A 6,000-nucleotide genomic window follows, 5' to 3' on the forward strand; every position below is an offset into this window, starting at 1 on the left:
AAATAATAAAAAAATTCTTTTTAATTTTTACTACATGTCGAGATATGTATTGTTATAATATAGAAAAATAATTCTATCATTAGTTGTCACACGTATACAACGTGGTCCATTGATAGTGACCGGGCCAAATATTTCGCGAAATAAGCATCAAACATAAAAACTACAAAAAACGAAACTCGTCTAGCTTGAAGGGGGAAACCAGATGGCGCTATGGTTGGCCTGCTAGATGGCGCTGCCATAGGTCAAACGGATATCAACTGCGATTTTTTAAATAGGAACCCCCATTTTTTATTACAAAAATGGCTCTGAGCACTATGGGACTTAACTTCTGAGGTCATCAGTCCCCTAGAACTTAGAACTACTTAAACCTAACTAACCTAAGGACATCACACACATCCATGCCCGAGGCAGGATTCGAACCTGCTACTGTAGCGGTTGCGGGGTTCCAGACTGTAGCGCCTAGAACCGCTCGTCCACTCTGGCCGGCTTTTTATTACATATTCGTGTAGTACGTAAAGAAATATGAACGTTTTAGTTGGACCACTTTTTTCGCTTTGTGATAGATGGCGCTGTAATAGACATAAACGAATAAGTACGTGGTGTCACGTAACATTCCGCCAGTGCGGACGGTATTTGCTTCGCGATACATTACCCGTGTTAAAATGGACCGTTTACCAATTGCGGCAAAGGTCGATATCGTGTTGATGTATGGCTATTGTGATCAAAATGCCCAACGGACGTGTGCTATGTATGCTGCTCGGTATCCTGGACGACATCATCCAAAGTGTCCGGACCGTTCGCCGGATAGTTATTTAAGGAAACAGGAAGTGTTCAGCCACATGTGAAACATCAACCACGACCTGCAAGAAATGAGGATGCCCAAGTAGGTTTTTTAGCTGTTGTCGCGGCTAATCCACACATCAGTAGCAGAATAATTGCGCGAGAATCGGGAATATCGAAAACGTCGATGATGAGAATGCTACATCGACATCGATTGCACCCGTACCATATTTCTATGCACCAGGAATTGCATGGCGACGACTTTGAATGTCGTGTACAGTTCTGCCACTGGGCACAAGAGAAATTACGGGACGATGACAGATTTTTTGCACGCGTTCTATTTAGCGACGAAGCGTCATTCACTAACAGCGGTAACGTAAACCGGCATAATATGCACTATTGGGCAACGGAAAATCCACAATGGCTGCGACAAGTGGAACATCAGCGACCTTGGCGGGTTAATGTATGGTGCGGCATCATGGGAGGAAGGATAATTGGCCCCCATTTTATCGATGGCAATCTAAATGGTGCAATGTATGCTGATTTCCTACGTAATGTTCTACCGATGTTACTACAAGATGTTTCACTGCATGACAGAATGGCGATGTTCTTCCAACATGATGGATGTCCGGCACATAGCTCGCGTGCGGTTGAAGCGGTACTGAATAGCATATTTCATGACAGGTGGATTGGTCGTCGAAACACCATACCATGGCCCGCACGTTCACCGGATCTGACGTCCCCGGATTTCTTTCTGTGGGGAAAGTTGAAGGATATTTGCTATCGTGATCCACCGACAACGCCTGACAACATGCGTCAGCGCATTGCGGAACATTACGGAAGGCGAAATACTCGCTGTTGAGAGGAATGTCGTTACACGTATTGCCAAATCCATTGAGGTTGACGGACATTATTTTGAGCATTTATTGCATTAATGTGGTATTTACAGGTAGGTAATCACGCGGTAATAGCATGCGTTCTCAGAAATGATAAGTTCACAAAGGTACATGTATTACATTGGAACAACCGAAATAAAATGTTCAAACGTACCTACGTTCTGTATTTGCGCTGTATATGCGCGGGCCAACCATAGCGCCATTTGATTTCCTCCTTCAAGCTAGACAAGTTTCGTTCTTTGTAGTTTTTTCGTGTGACGCTTATTTCGTGAGATATTTGGCCCGGTCACGATCAATGGACCACCCTGTGTATGTACTTTAATAATAAATTTGATTTAACTCTAGTATCAAAGCATTTGTATCGCTGCCCAAATTTGTGTCATACCTTTAGTTATATATTTTGCATCACCCTTTATGTTTTCAACTTATTTCAATCAGTGTATGTAACGTTAGCTGGCAAAGGGACACCTGTCCAACCAGTAACTTTAAATGTTTTATACAGTGTCAAACAGTCTGTTTTTCGTAGTATCTCAGTCAATTTATGTACCTGTTACTGACTAATTTGCCCTTTTGATATAATTGTAACGTTTCTAATCTCGAAGCCATCTCAGAGTGCTCGTACTGCTCGTACACGGGGCCTGCGGTTAGTTCCATAGTTGTTGAGAACGGCCTCTATCCTCTGCGAAGTTTGGGCGGAGGGTGAGCAGAACTCTTTTACTTTCACTGAGTCTTTGTGGAACACAAACAAAGTCATTTATTAGCCCTAAGATACGATAATAAACGGTGGCTTTTGACATATGGCATACGTAGGCACGAAGTTTCTATTTCCACTGCTGGAAGTACATCCAAGGATCACCATACTAATTAGCGGACAGTGAACATGTTGTATGACCCTTTTGTACCAGAATTTAATTACAGCTTGCGCTGAGAAAATTTTATTTGTTGGAAAAAGAGTATGTGTTTCCTGTAGCAAAATCTGAATTTTTAGAAGACTGTAGGTATCTGTCACACAGGTTCTTATTTTTTTTGTTAGGAATATTGTTATGGTGGGATGAGGATCTGTCGGTATCACGCAATAATGGATTTTCAAAAATGTATTTTGGGTTGATCACTGAAAAACTGGAAAAGGTTTTACATTTCTTTGGAGTCTGTTGCTACTAAACTTATCTATGAGCTATAATAACTCATTTCTTTCAATGAGAACCCAACCTACGGCTAATTATTGTTTATTTCAAAATAAAAATTTGGCTATTGTATTGACAAAACTTAAACTATGTATTACCATAAAACAACTATCTTTGCAATATGGAAAAGACTTTATCTTACGCAGGGCATTTATGTATACCTGTTATGTGACGTGAAAAGCATGTAACGAGACATTTTTTTCCTTTAAAAATATGTTTTCACTCCTCACATACGTTGAAACATCCAATTTCACGGTGAAAGTATGCGGAACAAAAGGCTTAACAAATACTTCTATACAGTACTGATGGAAATGTTATGAAAGCTCTTGGTGGAATCGTTTATCCACTTAGAGCGGTAAATATTGGCGTTCATTGCTCGTGGCCAACTAGACCACATGGGACCGATAAAAGCATCGGAAATATTGTGAGCCTAAAGCATTCGCTGGGTGGCGACAGGCGGCCCGAGCTTGTATACACGGAGGAAACCTGACCTGCTAGCCATATCGCCGGTGCGACCATATCTCCCGTATAGCGCATCGTATATTCGTGAGAAGAGAACGTCTAGGTTTTTCTCAAACGACTCGAAGCGGAGTATACGCCATATGTTGCGTAAACATGTCTTTTTCTTAACAGTGCGGACCGTTTCCGCCGCAAGCCCTTGCCGCACTGAGGAAATCTCTCTCTCTCTCTCTCTCTCTCTGTCTGTCTGTCCCTCCCTCCCTCCCTCCCTCCCTCCCTCCCTCCCTCTCCCACGTGCCACCCCCCCCCTCACACACACAAAAACACACATATCTTGCATCTCTGTTACGTCGTATCTGCAGCCACCTAAGGAGAAAAAATTGCTTCCCATAAATCGTAGTCCCAAATGGGACCATTGGGAACCCATGTGGAAATAGAATGTCACTGAGCTTTTCGTTGTGTTTGCTGCCACTGGATTTTAATTGGTATGTTTCATCTGTTACTTCATAGCACATAAGACACACCAATAGTTTCTTACAAACTCCGTTAATGCTGTAGAATATGATTTCACATTACATATGTAGGCTTCAACAAAAGTAAAGGTTCTTTTGGGAAATACTGAAAAGATAGTTCGAAGTAAGTTTGTGGCAGTTGTGAAGTAACGTTCAGCATCAGAATTCTAAAGTAACCCAAGACCAAAATATGAACAAATTTTAGATACTAGGAAGCAAGTTGGCAGAGTGTAAGCTGAATTTATGAGTAGTCTTGGTACACTTGTGAAAATACCTGCCAGTGATGGCATACAAAAGAAAAACTAGATACTGTGATAACGATAGCGCACAAATAAAGGAAAAACTAGATACTGTGATAAATGCATAGTTTGGGAGAGAAATGCTGATATTACGTAGAACAAAATGAAGAAGAATCTCATGGACAAAGAAAGATACGCATAGAGTAATCAGACTTTACCAATTTCAAGTCAGCTTCAAATTTAAGATTTTACTGCGGCAGATAAAAAGACATAGCTCTATCAAAGATAGAAACATCAGTAGTGAAATACTGGACAAAGCACCAAATGGTATATTGTCTAACCTTAATTAATAGCGAAAACTGAGACAGATGAAAGTACACCATAACAGAAGCTGTGGGAAACATAGGTCCTCAAACGAGCTCTTTGCAAACAGTCTCGAAAGTGTGGTTACGAGGCGTTGTTGATTTCAGTATGAAATATTCTCCTATTGAGTACAAATGCATTTGAAAAAGAAACTGTTCTGAACAGTGTGCTGTAACTGACTTTCGTATTCGATGAGTTATCTGCAATAATCCGATGACTTGGGTTCACTGTCATCGATCATCCTCTATACAGTCCCGACCTAGCCTCATCCGATTTTCTTTTGCATCTAAAACCTAAAGAACACCTTGAGGACTTCAGTTCGATAGTGATAAAAGGATCCAAACAGAGGTAATGTTGCGCCTCCATCGACAAAGTCAAACATTCTATACTGACGGTGTCAACAAACTTTCCTCTCAGTGGGAGAAATCGTTCGTCACCAGGGGGACTATATTGAGAAATAAATTTGTAGACATGAAAAATAGAGACGTAGAATGTTAATAACGTTTGTTTTACTTAAAAAGCTTTAATAGTTTTCACATTAAAAATTCGGAGGCTCTACTTTCCAGCGTGCCATCGTACGTCTTTATAAAGTAGTCCATGGTGAAATTTGAGTCCAGTTACTTGGGAATCTATTCCAAAAGTTCACGTTTCAAATACATTTGTACTAACAAGGACAACATTGCATAATAAAGTCAATGGCTTCTTCTAACCACATTTTCGCTGCTATCTCGCAAGTGACTTTTTGTCAGCCCATGATTACTCGATCGTTTTGGCTTCTATTGTCGTATACTTTCATCCATCCGTTTTCGCTGTTAATTATGATACACCCCGTGTACACAGCCTGTCCAATACTGCAGCACGGCGTCCAGCGCTACTGGGTGCAATAAACCACACCTCTCACAAGATGGCACGTTCTAGGACTTGTTCGTTGTGGGCACACAATTATTTTTACGTCTGGCAGATCCCCAACTTGCACTTAACACTTCTGTATAGTATATGTGTGCCACAAAAATGATGTACAATGTGGTTATAATTAAACTTTCATTGTTTGCCAGTGTAGCCAGCGCAGACGGGAAACTTTACCGTATGGGTGTCCTACTTCATAGGAATGATGTTCAGGCTGTGTGCTGCAGGATTTGTGTTCTTAGTAATGTTAGCGTCATGAATTTCCTTTAGGCGCCGGTATTGGTACGGAAACAGAAGCAACAGTCTGCATTATAGTTTCAGACAGTCAACATGGTTCTGCACGAGATCAGCAGGGCTTTACTCCCAAAACAGTTTTATGAAAACAACAGCAATAGTGCTGCTGCTCTTTTAAAAAACACGAAGTTCTCTTTCCGCAGCGGAATTGAAGAACATGATTTGGAAGTTCGGTTTAACTGGCAATTTGGAAATGCTCCTGGGAGAGGCCGACAGTCAATTGCGCCATAAATTGTTGAAGATGTTACGGTTGCCATAGGTGAGAATGCTTGACACAATGTGAGATTTTCAAGCAGTTCACGTGTTGTATCACGACAGCTGAATGTTATATGATCCACCGTTCGAAAAGTCCTGCGAACAGTTGTGA

This window comes from Schistocerca americana, chromosome X (assembly GCF_021461395.2).
Source record: "Schistocerca americana isolate TAMUIC-IGC-003095 chromosome X, iqSchAmer2.1, whole genome shotgun sequence".
NCBI lineage: Eukaryota > Metazoa > Arthropoda > Insecta > Orthoptera > Acrididae > Schistocerca > Schistocerca americana.